This window comes from Pipra filicauda, unplaced genomic scaffold, assembly GCF_003945595.2.
Source record: "Pipra filicauda isolate LSUMZ 115617 unplaced genomic scaffold, ASM394559v2 scaffold162_size1660881_pilon, whole genome shotgun sequence".
NCBI lineage: Eukaryota > Metazoa > Chordata > Aves > Passeriformes > Pipridae > Pipra > Pipra filicauda.
Genome location: NW_024104129.1, coordinates 362,159 through 379,527, shown reverse-complemented (window position 1 = coordinate 379,527; position 17,369 = coordinate 362,159).

The window sequence follows — 17,369 nt, the reverse complement described above, 5'->3', positions numbered from 1 at the left end:
TAAATTAGGCTCTTCTTTGCCGCAGGTTCTTATGATACTGATGAGAAAGAAAGGCACCCCCAGAGAAAAATACCTTAGCTTTGATCTGAATCTCCCCCTGGAGATTCCTCTCTCTCCTTGCTGAGTATACAGGGAGCATCCATTACATATACTTTTACCTGCAATGCCTGAAGATAGGTGGGATGAATCAGGACCCCTGAGTATTTTCTTTCCCTGTTACGATACTTTATCTATTTGGTCTACTTAATCATAAACTCTCTGCAAGAGGGACTGTATCTTCTGTCTTTTCATATCAAGAAGCCTGGAAAAAAGACTTTTTAAAAATACTTTTTTGTTAATACATTTTAGAATTATATGAGATACATACTTCAGAGACAGCACTTGCATTTACGCTTATCAATAACTCTGTACTTTGAAAAACACATTCTTCATTAATTTTATAGTCTTGACTTAAAACCTTTCATTGACTTTAGTCAGAACAAGAATGGACACTTTTTCATTACATGAACATTTTATTCAATCAGCTGTGGAATAGTTGTAATTTTGGTTTATTAGATTTGGTGCAGCTAAATTGGAAAAGGGTGAAAAAGCAAGCTAAATTTTACATGTGTTTTTACACTCATTACTTACAATAATTCTTGGTGTAGAAACATTACAATATTTGAGGATCTGAGCTCTCATCAATCATTTACACCTGGCATCTGTTTGACAGCTCTTCATTAAAAAAATACCAAACCCCCAAACAAACAGAATGATTACAATTCACAACATTTTAGAAAGAAAATCTATCTAAATTAGAGACATTTTTTTTTTTATATGTGTCCTTTTATTACTGTTTACATGCATCAGGTTTTGCTATCTGATTTCTCAGGTAGTAGGACATTAATCCCAGCTGTAGGTCACTGCTGTATTTATGGCAGAGCAGAGCTTTTCAATCCCAATGCAGAGGTGTAAATCTATACTCTTAACATTCAAGACCATACTCCAGATACTAAGCTATATCCTACTCTTCTCAACAAAGTGTTCTTTCTTGAACAAAAAACTTTCCAGCTGAAATTTGCATGGAAACAGTTATGTCTTTATGGAACGCTAGGGCTTTCACCAGTGTATTTTGCCAAAATGTCATACAGGTGAAAATGTTCCAACCACTTGTAATGATACACTATATATTTAAATCTTCTTTAAAAGTCTGCCATGCAGATCTGCTAATGCTGTCATCCATAATTAAAATGTGTGATCAGGTTTGAACTCTAAAGTCCACCAAATATAAGCCTAAATTCTAAAGGCCCTTTTTCATAGTCAAAGAGATTATCAGGTATCACTTCACAGGAACACTCTTGCTGGAGCAAGCTGGATAATTTTGTAGAATAATCTCTAAAGGCCATGTAAAATTTAAGCCTTTAACAATCTTGAGGGAAGCTGTTTCTTTCTGATAGCAAAGACCTGGGATTTTTTAAAGCCAGTTAAAAGACTTATTATTTAACTTGTTTTAGTGCCATTATTTTAGGCTGCTTTGTTATAAATTCAACAAAGGCCTTACAGAATGATTTACAGTAAGGTTATCTTGAAACCAGAAGATGAGAAACTTTTTTAAAACAACTTTTTAAATTCTGACTTATGTTTGGTAATATCTCCACAAAAGGTTTAACAATATATCTTCACTTAATCTAGCATCAATATCATACCAGTCACAAAATTCTTAAATGAGAAGGACTAAGGAGATATTTAGTTGAAATCTACTACCAAAGGTATTAATCTGGACTTTCTGCATCCAATACACAACAAGCAGGATTGGTCTGGCTGCGTGTGAGTGGGGTGTGTTGTGAGTCAAGTGGGGCACCCATCGCTCACTGGAACCACTGCCGTGAAGGGGTTCCAGTACCAGCAGTGAAAATCTCTGGTGTTGATATTGAGACTGAGAGAGTCTCGTGGATGGTCAGACTGGGAAATTTCATTAATAGTGTGACCCCAGGTTTCCCACAGCAGGGTCTCAGATGTCTCATTCCAAAAGGCCATTTATTGACCGGGCAGTAACACAGAAACAGCTCGAATAGCTGCCTCTGAGGAGGGACCCCCAGCAAAAGAACACCTGGGCTTTTATACCCTCACAATCCAAGCATGCACAAGTCTCACTCTTCCTCCTGAGTCTTCATCTCCTTCTGTGTCTCCCAGTGTCTGCTCTCCTAAATGGTGTCATAGGTCTCCTTGCCCTTTGTTATGCAGAGGTTGGCTTTCCACAGCCTCTTGTCTCGGCGTCCCACCCAGAGCTCAATCTGCACCTCAGTCTGCATCCCACACTGTAGCTTGTAGAGGGCGCTACCTGCGTCAAACATATTCCTCTCAATGACAGATATGGGGGTATTCACTAAATCTTGGTAGACTATTATCAGTTCAGGAATAAACTTATTTTTAAAATGTAATAATGCATCTTGGGGTCCAGACAAAGAGGCAGTACTCAGAATCTTGCATACTAAAGCAAAAATACTGCAGTTCGAAGAAATTTAAGTAGAATTATTATCAATTTCACAGAATATGGCTGATAATTCCAATATCTCATTTGAGTTATATAATATACTTTTTACTTTATAAAAATCTCCAAGCAGGTTATGAGGTTTTGAAAGATCAATCCTCTCTTCTTAAAAAATCTTACTACAAATTTAGATTAATTATCAACACATTTGGCAGTAATTGTTATTCTTACATCACATTGTATTAAAGAGAAACACGTTAACATTCTAGAAGAATTACGATATGTCCCATTTGTTCCTTTCCTTTACCTGTTCATATTCCTCCAATGGAAAGGCATTCCAAGAAATTTTGTGGAAACTGTAGCGGTTTGGACTTTGTTTTCCCCCAGAGGTTAGGAAAAGTGGTAGACCCCAAGGGGTGGAAACCCCTGGAAGTTTTGAAGTTCTGCCCAATGGGCGCTCCTGCAAAAATGTCAACATTCCACAAGCTCACCGGAAGAAATGAGTTGTAGTTTGGTTGTAGGAGAGGTGGCCATGTTGTAGAGCCACGAGGTAGGGGTTCTGAGCCCCTCGGGGCCTCTGGGGCCTCCCAGCCCCTGGCTGGGGGGGACTGCAAAGACTTGGAACAGTGTTAGACTGGGCTAAGTGTTTGTGGTTAAGCTGGGAGATGTTTTCTCCAAACTGGGCAGCGGAGACAGAGCAGAAAGCAGAGACGCAGCGTCCAGAGACTGGCAGAGAGCCAGGATAGATAAGACCTGAACCGGAGGAGCAGCAGGAACAACATGCAGCACTGCAGAGAAGACTCCTAGAAGGAGAGCCGAGGAAAAGAGAGCCAGCAGCTGAGAGACAGAGTTCTGGGGGAGAGAACCATACCACACTCCCCCAAAACTCCCTTTAGACCCCTCTTGGAGAAGAGGGACATGGACTCCTATTTTGGAGAGCAGTTTTAGACATGCAGCACCAGAGAGAGAGAGAGGAACTAAGAAGCTCAAAAGACGTCCCGGAGCTGGACCAGGACAGCCAGATGGAATGCGGGGGGAGTTGACCTTGGCTCCCCCCTCACACTGCTGCCACGGTGGCAGCCTGAAGGCAGGGCACAGAGGCCCTGCAAGGAGCTTGAGTCTCCTGGAGATACCAGACCGTCACAAAGACCCCCCTGTGTCTTCGTGATATGACCGTGGTGAAACGACCTTGTCTGGAGTTACGAAGCCCACAGAAGACCCCTTTGCCTGCGTCAAGGGGGCCGAGGGAGCTTGGATACCTCCCTCGTGAGTGCTGGCAGAAATCCAGCTATCAGCTGCTGCATGCATGAGATGAGGAGAACCTGCTGCCTTAGAAGATGCTGCTGCTTAAGGACTGGAAGGGATCTGTCCTTCTTTCCCTCCTGGACTTTTATTTGGAGGGGAGAAGAGATCTGATCCATTGTAAATACATATGTCATGGTAGAGATAGTTATGATCGTGTGTATCATGTGATATGGTATTTATTTGTACAGTCACTGTAATATATTCCCTTTCCCCCACTTTGAGTCTGGTGTGTTTTGTCTGGAAAAACCCATCTCACATTAGGTTGAGATGTGGGAAGGGGAATGGAGCTAGGGAATTGGATTTTGGGGCTATCTCAAACCATGACAAAACTTTGGGCCAGTCTCACCAATAAAATGTGTCAATACATACTAGTCAATTACGTGATATAGTTAATCTGTTTTACCTCAGGAGAAGGCCTGTAATTCACACCCATTAGTTGATTAACTGACCCATTAGTTGAACTGACACCAATTTAAGGGTTTGAGATTTCACTTGCAAGTACTTTTCAAAGTCAGACTATGGTATACCTATAATTAAACAACAATTTTTTTGCCATGGATTTTGGGAACAAGCTTTATCTGTAAGGCATAGCCTTTGATTTACTAGGGTCAATGCATAAGTCACAAATCAAATCCCTAAATTTTATTCTGTCTGAGAGTAAGACAGTGAAGGATATAAAGTAATGTACTTTTTAATGTTGAATGCCTAGAGGAGATTGGAGGATATATAAAGCATCAAGCTTCCACCCAACTGCCCTTTGACTTTATAAATTATTTTTCTACTCTCTGAGCTTAAAAACTTTCTTAACAAAAATTCTCAAGGACCCAATGTTTGCAGGATTAAAACAGGAATCTCTTATATTCAGGTTGTCAATATTTTCTATATTCCTACACAGCTTAGTCCTCTTTGAGATGTGTTTGAAAGTAATTTCGATTAACCAGCTATCTTTTATCTCAATCTATCACTTCAAACATTCTCCTTAACAGCACATACTTTAGTCAGCTACTTGTACAACTTTGGGAAACTTCTGTCAACTTTTGGTAAAATCCTTCAGGCAGTACCCGACTGAGAAGAATCACATTTCAACTCACAAACCTGTAGTAGACATCTGAGATTTTTACAATTCACCTTCTTTGATGATGCTGCCTATTATGTCCTTTAGAACAAACTAGCATCTGGACAATCATCCAGACTGTGTTCCAAATGAAATGGGAGCAGTTGGTATCTAGGTAAATAAGGACAAGAATGGGTAGATAAATAATGCCCTACAAACAAGTCCAGGTTTTGTAGCCATTATTAAAATTTCTGCTAATTAATTTCAGCAAAATGACTGTACAGTATTTTGACCATATCTCAGTCTTCAAATTTTGAATGTTGTGGCATGAAAAGCTATTTGAGAAAACAAAGCAAAAACTTATTGAAGAATTTTTCTACTTTTTAATTAATCAAATTCAAATCAAAGTTTATAAATGGAGTATGGTTTGGGTTACTCTTATGGTATACAGCTATGGTAGATAACGTTTTGAAGTTACTGCATTTCTAGTTCACAGTATGGTACTGTGATAAGGTTCTAGTCGTAGTTTTAGTGTGTTTTCTCTGATGTGATTATATACAAGTATGTACAATGACAGTATACAGAGACAGACATTTGGGAAATAATTTATGAAAAAAAGCTGATCAGTATTCAGTATTGTCAAGATGACATCTGACTGCTCATATGGCACTCTTTCTGTAGTATGTCATCAGAATACAGCTGTTCAGACCATATCTGGATTTCTGCAATCAGAAAATTGTAGGTTATACTCAAAAATTATAGAAATATGCATAGCTCTAGCAAAAAATATATGGATTTACACAGGTTAAGAATTTTTCTGTCTTTATTGTGAAGCTGCATATATACCACAGAAATCTCTTAGTGAAATAACCCTCTCATCAAGTATGGTGTACACTTACCTGATTATATGTTTGTTTGTCTGTTTGTTTGATTAATTTAACCATTCTACAGGATGGAATAAACCCTACCATCCCAAATAAGGAGGCTACTACTTTGGGAATAAATGATATTACCACCAAATACTTCCAGGAAAGTGAGCACTCTCGTGTGTGCTCTAGCAGAGCTTCATACTGATAAGACTTGATGTATGACAAGAGGTTGCAATTTCTGTCTAACACCACATCCTCAAATACGGTGCAACACATTTGAGTGAGAAATAATTTGGTCTTTATGCTATTTTCATCTGAAGCTCTCTTCAAAAGAGACAAATTGTGATAAATTATGTGTGGTGGTGTTCTCTTGTGATTGATGGCAGAGAAAATCAAGCTATTTCACTTAGATACTCACCGTGGAATTCAACCAGGCTTACCAGAAATAAGACAAACATTTTACAAGTCATCAAGCCCTGTTGCTCAGTCTAGACACTCTGTATTATAGTCCTAGCCACCCCCACTAGTCAACAGGTTCCACTTCTTTCTTTCAGGGGACTGGCAATTAGCACAAGTACAGTTATTGTAAGCTAATTATATGTTCCAAAACTAATGTACTTATGTGAACCAGAGGGTAGCTTACCATGTGAGCATTTGATAAGTAAACAGGTGCTTAAAAGATTTAATGGGTTTGTAGCCATCTGTAGTGATTAATGATGTTTGAGAACCTCACTGCAGCTCATAATATCATCATAAATGAACACTGGGATTTTCAGTTAAAAAAAAAATTGCAAATGATTCTTAGATATTTCAGCCCCTATCCCTTATGCTTAGTTACAATTTTGTACCTGAAAGGGCAGTGAATAATTGAAATTTCAGAGAAGCAGTAAAGAAAAAGGAAAAGCTCTTCCCTTTGACTTCTCCCCATCCCTACCTTTTTACCACAAGATAGAACAAAGTATATTTTTCCACATAGGGAACAGAAAATTAGAGTGGATTTTCTTTCTTGATAACCAATTTATTGCCTCGCACTGCTCTTACTAGTCAGAAACCTGGGTTGGGACCTTTGTGTTCCCTAAACTCTGTAGAAACGTTGCTCCTTTTGATACTAGTAACAAAATTTCTGCTGTGACCAGATTCTTCTCACTGCCTGAAGATGGAGAGACAAATACAAATAAAAGAAACTGGCCCTCCCTGTGATTATGATATGCATTAAAGCATAGTGGCAGATTACCCACTACCTGTATTTTCAAGGTGATGTCCCAAGATTTCATATAATCGGCCTAACAGGGTATATATTTTTTTTTTCATAAATTGACATCCAATCAGCCATTGAGATGTATAATTTTACCTTAGATTTTCCACACATTCTTGAGCCACATTTAACCAACTAGTTTGAAAATATGGCAGCACAGCTTTCAAATGTGCCACCATGCCTCATTTGGCCTAAAGCCAGCTGTCACCTGGTATACCTGGTATACCAGCTAACTGGCACTGGTAACTACATAGCTCTGTAATACAGCACAGCCTTTGATAGTAGCAGGCTGTAAGCTTTGTACCCCCAAAGGACTAAGGCCTGGCACTCTTGCTGTGTCTGAACTTTTCTTGACCTACTTTCATCTTTGTTTCACGTGGTTTATCTATGATGGCAATTTATCTAATTGAGCAGGTGACAGTGGCTTTCCACAACACCCTCAACCCTAGTAGATTAAACCTGGCAATATTAGAACTCAGAGGAGCAGGGAAAGGACAAAAATAACACCGGGAATAGGGGTAAACACCAAGTGCATATAAAACTATTTTAACTTCATTATTCTTCTTTCTTTAACAATTAGCTCTAGACTAATAATGGCTAAATTCTTAAGATTTCCATAATACGAACAAAAAATTCATGACTTCATTTATATATAAGATTTGCTTCCTCTTTGCCCTTAACAAGATTTTGAGTGTAACACTACATATCCTAAAAGGTAGCTAACCTTTAGAAATGGATATCATCATAAATCTGGCAAAGTGTGTGGGCACAAAAGTAGGAAGGACTGAGTGAAGAGAAGGGCAACGAAAAGGACATGATAGTATTGCAATAAAGTAGTCATGGAGGGAAAAAAGGGAAGAAGAAAATGTTGTGGATAGAGGGAAATGTTACAGGAACAGTATTTGAAAGAAACCATGCTACTTTAGTTCAGGGACCTTTGCCTACAAGTTTTAAACAAGAATTTATCTTAAGAAGTATTGTATCATTCTATGAATGCTAGTGACAATATTCTGTTAAGTACTGTCTGACTTCTGCCAAGCTATGAAAGCTGTTCTAAAATCAATTGGATCAATAATATAGCTACTAAAAATAAAACCCTCTCCCGTTGTTCAGTTTTCAGCTGTGAATCGGAAAGCTGCTTTATATAGATGATACTTAGACACAATAATGTCACTTATATGAGTTTGAATGGACAATATCAAACTCAGCACAGAAACTGTTCCTGATCTGGTTTGGATTTTGGAATTAGAAAACTTGCTATTCCAAAGTTTTATCCACAATTTATATCCACAGAGTGCAAAATATTCTTTACTTTTTATAAGAATACTTACCATCTTCAGCTAGGCTCATCAGGAACTATTTAAGTGAAAATATACTAATGGAGGTCTAAACACCTGTTCAAAGGTTGCTACTACTCTGCCAAGATAGCTACTCATTTGAGGATTTTTTTAAAGATCAAATTAATGTGATGTGCAAGTTTCGAGCTGGCTTCCCGCCAAGTCTCCAAAACTTGACAACAAGGCCTGCTTCCCAGAGAGGGGAGGAAAAAAACAAACCACAGAAAAAAACTGAAAGAAGTTTGAACGAAACAGGATTCTATCAAAAATATATATTTACAATTATATATATAAAATTTGAATATATTATCCACAACAGGGAGCTCCCAAGGGGGGAAAAAGGGAAAAAGGAGGGGGAAACAGGGATAAAAAGAAACCTAAAAACAAATATGTCCTAAATATACCTGTTAATAGAGAGCTAGTCAATAAATATAAAAACTAATTAAATACTTCCCTGATCGGGACAGCAGAGCCATGCAAGGCAGCAGCCAACTCCCTCCATGCCTCCTGGAGAGACCGGAGATAACAGTAGGTTTGAGTAGCAGGCCCTGGCCTATATAAGCAAAGCCCATCTACGGAGAGACCTGTCACCTTCAGCCACCAGAAGAGAGTGAACGCTCTTATCTGTGCCTTTTTATATGTTGTGTTACGGAAAGGAATAGCCATGGAATACTTCCTAAGCCATTACCCTAGTTCCTTCCTGGTTACAAGCTGGTCTCCAGGAAGGCCTAGGGTGAAAACTATCACATGTGGCAGCACTTACTTGCAGTTACTCCTAATTCATGGGCAGTGCTAATTAACACATTCTTAAATCTGCTGCTGTAAACAGCTGTGATACCTATATTGTTGTTTGGTACTCACAGCTACTGCCACATGTACTCAAGCAACATAAACATAGGATCCTTTTCCTTGGCATAACTACTGTCATACCCAAAAGAGTTGATATCATCTAACCTGAGTAATCTCTAACCTAATATTTTTTTATTACCTCCTAATTCTTGATCTATCACTACTGATGGTAGTCGTGTTATCTATCTGCTCACAGCTGACCTTTTTAATAAAAATACATCAGAAGGGACATTAAGTCCTCTTCACATAATCTGTTATTAGCCCTTCTTACTTAATATATATTGGAATATCCTCTCTTTGGCTTCACAGTAACTCAGAGCTTACATATAGAAATCTTTCATTCTATAACTCTTTATGCCCTTTGCTAGCTGTACTTTATTTGACGTCATATCCAGTTACCACTTTTACTCCTTGTCATTCATCATGGTTTTTAGAAAGCATATGTTTTTTCTACATATACCTATTACAATATAATCGGATTAAAATGGTAATTCTTAAATATACTTGTTTTGACTGGGATAGTTAAATTTCTTCCTAGCAGCTCATACTCCTATTCTACGTCTTGAATTTGTGACCAAAGCAGTGCTGATAACACAGGGTTGTTTAAGCTGTTGCTGAGCAGTGCTTGCACACCGCTAAAGCTTTGTCTATTTCTCACACTGTGAGCAAGTACCCTGCCAGCAAATACACTGGGAGTGCCCGAGGAACTGGGAGGGGACACACAGAAAGACTCTGTTCAAAAAAGAAGAAATCTAGGGAGGATTGGCATCTAGATTTGCATGTAGACTAAGTTATTTTCTGTGAATTTCTCTCTTGGTATTGCCACAGGAAACAACTATGAGATAAAAGAAGATTTTTCAGTCTAGGAAAACAAGTTATGACAGAACCCAGTGTCTGAAAACTGAAACCACAAAAATTCTGCACATTTTAAAGTTGAGAAATTAACTACTGGAAAAGTTTGCCAAGGATCACTCGGCAGTTCATTGCTAAAAATATGAAAATCAAGACTATTTTTTTTTTTTAATGAGATATATTCTCACTTAAAGTGCAATCACTAAATGACAGTTGTGTAAAAAGTCAGGCTAAATAAGCACAATTCCTTTTTCTGATTTTAAGAGCCTATCAAGCTCAAAAATTTGAATTAGAAACTTAATTTAATTTCAGTCTGATTAAGAGGTGGCTACTACATATCCCGAGCTGGTAAAAATCTGGAATCTGGATGCATACCATTTTGAAAATTTCAGACTTAAACAACAACTCATTAGTTTTATGAAGAAGTTTCTTCTTTTTCAAAGAAGTTGAGGAACATTATTCAAAAAGAAGCTACTTTCCAAATATTTCCAGGTCTAATAACCCATAATGTAGAGATATAATACTGATATTTAAATATATTAAAAAAAGAAGCAAGAAATAAATGCATTTACAGAATCAGCAGGAGAGCATTTTCAGACAGTTTCATAACTGCTGGATGATATTTAAACATTGAGAATGTTAGGTCCAGATGGGCATGCTGTGAACTATTCATAACGTTAAATGCTGATATTCATAAAGCAACAGATTTCACCCTTTATGGATAGAAATATATGAAACTATTGCTGGCTTGTTATTGTTGCTTTCGTCTATAAACCTTAAACAGATTTAGATTTTAGCAGTTGTTTATCAGTAGAGAATTTCCCCCACTTGTTCTATGTTCTTCCTTTAGCATGCAGTAAAGTCATAAGTGCCTAAGAATTAAGACTAGTGATCTGTGTGGGCTTGAGATTCAAGCCATGAATATTGTGTCATTGTTCACAATGCACTCACAATGCACTACACCCATGCCAAAAGAATGGGACAACCTTTTCATGCATTTTCATGACAGTGAACATAACCAACATGCAGACCAAACCTCAGCATATTCAGTCTGGTTACTGCAGGAAATATAATCTTCTGAAAACCTGTGTGAAATGCTGTGAAGAATCTATTACTGTGTACAGCTGAGTAGAACAACACCAAAAATAGTGCAAGTCATGCACAGATTTTTAAATTATTAGTAAACAATAATTGTTTATTTACTCATACTGCCTCTTTAAAGAGGAAGCAGTACAAATGACTCAGAAAAGGCTAGAAAACAATTTTCTTGGAAAAGGAAAGTAGACTGAACCAAAACTGTCTCTACCTGTATATGCTCAAAACATAGTTCTATTTATTGTGTTAACTGCATGTCCAGCTCAGAGGTCACTAATCAATTTATTAAAGCAAATAAAAAAAAATCGCCTTGCAGGGGCAGGAGGTGAGGTTTGAGGGGTATTAATTTTCATTGCAGTGAATGACCTAAATATCTCCAGTTTTAGATGAAAGAAATAATCTCTTTTTACTGTAATGATTTATGGGAGGCATGTCTGAGTTGCTTTCAATCTCGATTTTCTCCTGTGGTCTCAGTTCCCAAAGAAGCTGCCTCTTCAATGATTCACTGGCATCAGAGAACCATAGTACATCATGAAAAATGCAATCTGGTCAGAAAGTTTAATCCAGTTGATTATGAAGACAGACAAAACCAAAATTAGACTTGATTACACTAGAATAGTTCAGTTGGAAGAGACCTACAGCAATCCTCTTGTTCAACTGCCTGACCAGCTCAGGGCTGAGCAAAAGTTAATTCATGGTGTTAAGGGTATTGTCCAAATACCTCTTAAACACTGGCAGGCTTGTGGTATAAACCACCTGTAGTGGGTTTCTGTGGCTGGGTTTTGGTAGTGGAGGTGGCGGGGGCTACAGGGGTGGCTTCTGTTAGAAGCTGCTAGAAGCTTCCTCTGTTCCATGGAGCCAATGCCAGCTGGCTCCAGGACGGACTTCCTGCTGCTGGGCAAGGCCGAGCCAATCAGGAGTAACAGTAACGACTCTGTGATAACACATTTAAGAACAGAAGATTTTTGCGCAGAAGAAATTCCAGCCAGGGAAGAGCAGAGTGAGAACATGGGAATAACAACATAGACTCCAAGATCAGTGCAGAAGGAGGGGCAGGAGGTGCTCCAGGCACCGGAGCTGTGGCCCTGCAGCCCATGGTGCAGACCATGGTGGAGCAGCTGTGCCCCTGCAGCCCATGGAGGATCATCGGGGTGCAGAGACCCATCTGCAGCCCATGGAGGAGCCCATAGTGGAGCAGATTTTTCCCAGGTAGGACTTGTGGCCCCTGGGGGGGACCCACATCAGTATAGCTCATTCATGAAGCACTGCACCCCATGGAGGAGTGACCCACGGGACAGCAGTTTGGGAAGAACTGCTGCTTGAGGGATGGACTCACATCAGAGAGGTCCATCAAGGACTGTCTCCCGTGGGAGGGACCCCACAGGAGCAGGGGAAGGACTTCTCTCTCTGAGCAGTGGCAGAAACAACAATTGACCATAACCCCCATTCCTTGTTCCCCTGCACCGCTGGGAGGGAGGAGGGAGAACATGGAAGGAAGGAGGGGTGAGGGGAAGGTGTTTTTAAGACTGTTTTATTTCTCACTCTTTGGCTCTTATCCTTTTAGTAATAAATATAAGTACTATCCCCACTTTGAGTCTTGTTTTGCCCATGAAGGTAATCAGTCACTGACCTCTCCCAACTCTTTTCTCTACTCATGAATTCTTAGCTGTCTTTTTTTTTCTCTCTCCTCTGTCCAGTTGCAGAGGGAGAGTGAGAGAGTGGCTTTAGTGGGTACCTGGTATCTGACCAGGGCCAACCCACTAGGTATCTGGCCAGGGCCCACCCAACCTTTCTAGCTGTCCCATGTTTGACCACCCTCTCAGAAAAAAGTTCTTCCTAATATTCAACCCAAAACTCCTCTGGTGTAGCATTGAACCATTCCTGTCACTGGATCCCAGGGAGAAGAGCTCAGTATCTCCTTCTCCACTTCCCCTCCTCAGATACCTGTAGTGACCAATGAGGTCACTTCTCAGCTTCCTTTTCTCCAAACTCAACAGAGTCCTCAGATGCTCCTTAGAGGACATTCCTTCCAGCCCTTTCACAGCTCCTGATTGACTCGTAACTTAAACTGATACCATCTCTCAACATGTTTTCAAAGATATTAGTAGCTGCTTCCACTTTCCTAAGTAAATTTTGTATTTAGTATTAACTACTGTATAATTAAGGTCTTTAAGGAGCCACTCATGAAAAAGATTTTGCAATATTCAAGTGAACCAAATTTCTTCCTTACATGCAGAATTGTATTTCTGCTCCTCTTCTCTTAGCTGGAAGCGCACAGTTCATATTCCATACTTCTACATTAAATTTATTCCTGTTCTTTTCTCTTCATACGTTTTTTTTAGATCATTCCCCCATCATATAGAAGCACAACGGAAGGCTTGCTAATATGGAGCACTCTGTTCAATCAGGAAGTGCTTAATCAGGTCACCCATTTGATCAGGTTATCTTTGCAGGAGTTGGTGCACATAATGATAATTCAATGATTAGAGAGAGAAGCTATAGCATTATGCTATATTTGGCCAGTGTAGTATTTTAAAATTTCAAATATTTTATGTATCTTTATGGACTTCATATTGCTAGCAGCCCCGATTAGGATGGCAAGATAAAATAGACCTCCTGCAAGAACTAAAGACAGTAGAGATTGTAATTAACCCCCGCTGCTGAAGCAATGTTTTCTTCTTATATGCATCAGGCTTGATATGCCAGCAGGAGAAAAAAATCCAAGAGGGTAATTCTATATGAAAAGAAAAGTTAAATGTGGAGGAGGAGCACAGCCTAGTTAAACACAAAGGTCAAAAGGCCCTGAAAAAGAGCACTAAGATATTGCTCTAAACACTAAGATATTGAAGGGGAGGAAGAGTGACTGTGAAGAAGACTCATGTATACCCAGCCACATAAGCAATTTCTTGTGTTAGGTTCATGGGCTCACAGGATTAGATCTTGTGATAATTTAGAGTGCAAGGTGTCTGTGGAGATTTCTAGTTGAACTTTCTGCTCAAAACATGGTAACATCTGAGGTCAGATCAGGTTGCTCGGGATTTTATAGTGCTGGGTTTTGAAAACCTCTAGGAATGCACAGAGACTGCACAACTTCTCTGGTTAACCTGCTTGCAACCAAGCTTTCACCCCTTTCTTCTGCAGAAAGAGTTTGTCCTTATAGTTGATATGAACCATATTTCAGCTTGCACCCCTTGCCTCTCATTGGCCTTCCATGCACCACTGTGCAGACCCTGGCTCTCTATAACCCCCCAATAGGGCCCAGGAGGGGCATCTATTCAGTATATTCAGTTCTTTTCAGTTTCTCCAGTTTAGCCTGAAGAAGACTTTTCTTCTCTGTGCTAAACAGGACAGGATTCCAACTTCCAACTACTTTAGTGGCCCTTTGATGAACTTTCTACAGCTCATTAATATCTGTCTTGTGTTGGGGTACCAAAACCGGACACTGTATTCTAGGTGCAGTCTAACAAGTAGTGAATAGAGGAGGAAAACCTCTCCCTTTGATCTGCCAGCTCTGCTTGTCTTAATATAGCCCAGAAGGCTGTTGGATTTATGTTCTGCCAGGACATGCTGTGGGTTCATTTTCAGCCAGCTGTCTGACAAGGCCCCAGGGCCTTTTTTCACAGAGCTACTCCCCAGGTAGTCTGTCCCCAGTCTCTGTGTCACTGCTCATTGTAGGGTATTCTTCCTTTCCATGTGCAGATCTTTATACTTGGCCCTGTTCAAATTCAAGAGGTTCCCATCATCCAATTCCTACTATACAGCAGCCCTGCCTGTGAAACATATTGTCTGGTCTCCTCAATTTGGTAGCATCTCCAAAGTTGATGAGAGCACACTCCACTGCTTTTTCCAGACTATTGTTAAAGACATTAAACACAACAGTTCCCAAGTTAGACCTCTCTGGTACTCTGTTATCAGTCTCCAGTATGACCACAACCCATTAACCACTATTTTTGAGCCCTATCATTCTACTAGAGTTTTACCCATTCGTTGTTCACTCAGCTTTTAGTGTTCTAAGTCATGTGCAAGAACATGGGAGAAGGCTGTTGAAAGTCTTGCTGAAATTTGTATAAATGACATCCCTCATTCTCCCTTCATGAGTAAATTCAGTCATTTTATCACAGAGACAACCAGGTTGGTCAGGCATGATTTACCCTTAACAACTCAGCCACTTTCTTTTTCTCCTTCATGTGGCTAGAGATGTGCTCCATGAGGACTTACTTTACGATTTTCCCGCAGACAAAGTGAGGTTAAATGGCCTATAGTTCACCACATTTTCTTTTTTGATCCTTTCTGAAGATATGTTTTTCTTCATCATCAGGAATATCCCCCAGTCTCTATTAGCTGTAAAAGACAATACAAAGCAGTCATGTGAGGATATTGGTCAGTTTTCTTAGAATCCTGGGATGCAGCCTAACCTATGGATGTGTATAGATGGAGGTTTTTTGGGTAATACAGTAATACCAGTCTTGATCCTCATCCATTTCTAATGGTTCTTTCCCTGCTTCAAACTTTTTGTTAGTTATGGAGGCCTGGGAGACCCTGTTGATGAAAAGTGAAGCTAAAGTGTAAGAAACAAAAGTGAGTAACTCAGTCTAGTCTGCATGCATTGTTTCTAAATCACCTGCCCCATTTGGCAATGTTCCCACATTTTCCTTTACACTGTTTTGCTGCTAATGTAACCATAGAATATTTTCTTGATGCTTTTTATGTCCCTTGCAAGCACCACATCCCAGTGAGCATTAGCTTTCCTAACACTACCCCTAAATACCTGGGTAATGGTTCTAAATTATTCTTCTGTAGCCTGTCCCACGTCCACCTTCCATTTTTTGCATTGAGACAGTGTCCTTGCACAGGATCCCACCAAGATGTTTCCTGAACACACTTTAGGATACTTGCCTGAAATCCAGGATCACTGTTCTTGCTCTTCACTTTTGTCATTCCGCTTACCATTCTGAGCTCCACTGGTTCAAGATCACTACAGCCAAGACTGTGATTGATTACCATCTCCCCAGCCACTTATTCCTTACTTGTGAACAGCAGAACCGGCTGTGTGTCACACAGGGCTAGCCCACCATGTACTTCTGTCATCTTCAGAAATCTGCCTGAGTGCTTGCATCCACCATATTGTCATTCCAGCAAGGAACAGAGAGATCAAAACCTCCCATAAGATCCAGGGCCTGTGATACAGAAACTTTCAGGAATTGTTCTCCTTTTATGCCCTCTATGAAATACTATTGATTTGAATAAATTGAATGAGAGGAGTCTGGTCACAAAATAACCTTGTCACTGCCGCTGAGAGAGTAGATGCTGAACTTCAGTGATGTCCTATGGTGAAAAAGGCAGATTCTCAATGTGGAATCCGTGGACTGCAGTCCTGACAAGTGCAGGCTTTAAACTAAGTAGGTTAGCCTTTTCAGCATGCATGAGGGGCCTGAAGGTACAGAAAAATCTGAGAGTGCAGGTAGATGGCTGTAGCCTGCACTTGGAATGCAAGCATTTCAGAGAAACAGAGCACAAGATCAAATTTGTGGCAGACCTGTGTCTGGTGTCTTGCATTCGTGGAGTCATAGAATGCTCGATTGGAAGGGTACCTCAAATGTTGTCTGGTCTAACTTTTCTTGGCAAAAGCATGGTCTAGACAAGATGGCCCAGCACCCTGTTAAGCTGAATCTTTATGCCCAGTGCTGGGAAATCCACCACTTCTCTGGGGACACTATTCCAATATCTGATTGTGAAAGATTTTCCTATTGTTTCTAATCAGAATCTTCCCAGGAGTAACTTGCACCCATTACCTCTCATGTTTTCCATGTGACTCCTTGTAAAAAGGAGTTTCCATCTTCTTTGTAGCTGCCCTTTACATGCTGGAACATAACGATAACGTTTCCCCTAAGCTTTCTTTTCTCAAGGCTGAAAAAAGTCCTCTTAGCCTTTTTCCTCATATTGTCAAGCTTCCCAGTCCTTTATTTATCTTTGTGATCATTCTCTGGATCCTCTACAGCCTGTCCACATCTCTTTTTTTTTTTTTTTTTTATGGTGGGGACCAAAACTGAGCACAATATTCCAGGTGTGGCCTGAAAAGCACTGAGTAGAGTGGGATAATGACTTCCTTATCGCTGGTGGTGATGCCCTTGTTGATGCAGCCCAACATCCTGTTGGTTGAAGCAGCACACTGGTCACTCACATGAAGCTTGGATCTCCAGGTCCCTTTCTACAGAGCTGATCCCCAGATGGGTAGATCCCAGCCTGTGCTGCACTTCTACATTTTGTTTAACCAGGTGTAAGA